We start from the raw sequence: 2,209 nt of genomic DNA on the forward strand, positions 1-2,209 counted from the left end.
TGTCTTACAAGAAAGGTAAAAACCTACTGATATGAAAATGGCTGGAGAAACAGAAGTAAGATTAATGGAGGAACCTGACTTGACAGTATTTCAAACACTTTAGAGAGAGGGCAGCCTTAACTGCTAAATGTCAGTACCTTAACTGATGGAGAAGTACTACTTTGTGTAACCTGTAGCACTCAATGGGATTTTCAGTCTGTGAGTTAGCAATGAAAAATAAACAGGATTGGGCTTTCTGTTTGTAATTCAAGACATACAGCCACTATTTTTAAGTTGCTTGCATTTATAGAACACTACAAGTTACAATGTGCCTAACATTTCTGAAAACGAAAACAAATAGTTTTCCCAAACTGTAGTTGTTGTTTTGCATTTTTCTGGTTTCTCCTCTGTCAACCTCAAATCATTATTCCTATTGCCTTCTCTGCAGCTGCATGGTGCAGCTGAATGAGGCTGGAGAACACAGAGCCATGCTGACTGCTTTGGTTTAAATTCATGACTGTTATCTTTGTGGGCTCTTTGTGCTGCAGCATAACACTACATATCTCTGATCTGTTCACTCTCCACTCTCCTAGGTGGTTTTCTTCTCTCCTCAAACCTGCAACCCTTTTTTCACAATCTTTACTTTCAACCAGTAAATTCGCTTATTTATTTAGAAAGTAGAAGCCATCAGGAATGAGCTTCCAGCAAGACTTTTACTTAGGTTGCCCGTAGACTCTGAATCAAATGTTTTACCTTGAGTGAATACCCATGGTCCTGAGGCCAATGTCTCCAGTTGAGCTCTATATACTTATCCAAGAACCTTGTTTTACCAACTTTAAAATCTCTTGCATCATTAACTTTTCCTCTTTTAATAAAGAATTTACATCAACCTATATACATACTGAAAAGTCTTACAGTATGCGGATAGTCAAACTGTGCTATACTCTTACTATGCAATACTAATCAGATAAAAGAATGAATTATTGGTATACTCACCAACTTAGATGGATCTCAAGAACATTATGCTCAATGAAAAAGACTAATTGCAAAATGTCATATACTGCATGATTTCATTTTTATAACATTCTAGAAAAAGCAAAATTATAGAGATGAAAAAAAAAATAGTGTTCACCAGAGGTGAGCAATAGTGGCAGGGAGGAAAGAAGGTAGGACTATAATGTGGTAATACAAGGAAGATCTTTGTGGTGTTGGAACAGTTTAGCATCTTGATGGTGGTGGTGGTTACACAAATCATCACAAATGGTATAAAGACATAGACCTATATACACACATGATATCAATGTTAATTTCCTAATTTTTTATTGTACAATAATTATATAATATGTACCCATTGGGTAAAGCTAGGAGAGGCATCTAAGCCACCTCTCTATACTATCTTTTTAAACTTTTTATTGTGGTTGTGGTTTGGGAGAAAGTTTACTGAGCAAATTGGTTTTCTGTTCAACAGTTCATATACATTTTGTTTCATGACGTTGACTGCAATCTCCACAATGGAACAACACTCTTCCCATGTCCTCCCTGTGTTTATCATTTCCCTTTGTCCTTCTTTCAGATCCATTCCTACCTTCTGAGATTTATCCCCTGGTAAATGCTACCCTTTTGATCTCTTATGGTTTATTGTTCTAAGGAGTGCTTACCTCCCTCGTGTAATTGTTTGCCTCAGAGTTCTGCTTATTGTTTGGCTGAAAGTTGAGCCGTGGGAGTGAGTTCAGTTCCAGGCATGAAGGGAGATTAAGGGCCATTGTCTCACAGGTTACCCAATCTCTATCAAATCAGTAAGCCTGGTCATTTTTATGATTTTGGATTTTGTTCCACATTTTTCTTTCGCTTTATCCAGGATCTCCAATTTTTCTCCCTTTCAGAATGATTGGCAGTGGTAGCTGGGCACCATCTACTTCTTTCTCTGTACTATATCTGCATATTTCTGTGGATCTACAATCATTTCAAAATGAAATTTAAAAAAATGCATGGAATCAAATATGAACATACCTAAATTCAGTGTATTAAAGGCTATCAAATGTATAAATTAGTACTACGAGTTTATGAAAAACAAAGGAAAAAACAAAGTATTAAACCTGAGCAAAAATAAAAAAGCAAACTCTCATATTCCACACTCTTCTACAACTACCACTGCATTCTTTCATAGCAAATCACCCAGAAAGATTCCTTCTGTTTCCAACCCCTCTATCTTCATTGCTGTCAAGTCTAC

Source organism: Orycteropus afer, unplaced genomic scaffold, assembly GCF_000298275.1.
Source record: "Orycteropus afer afer isolate SDZICR_OR568_19922 unplaced genomic scaffold, OryAfe1.0 scaffold00453, whole genome shotgun sequence".
NCBI classification, from domain to species: Eukaryota; Metazoa; Chordata; class Mammalia; order Tubulidentata; family Orycteropodidae; genus Orycteropus; species Orycteropus afer.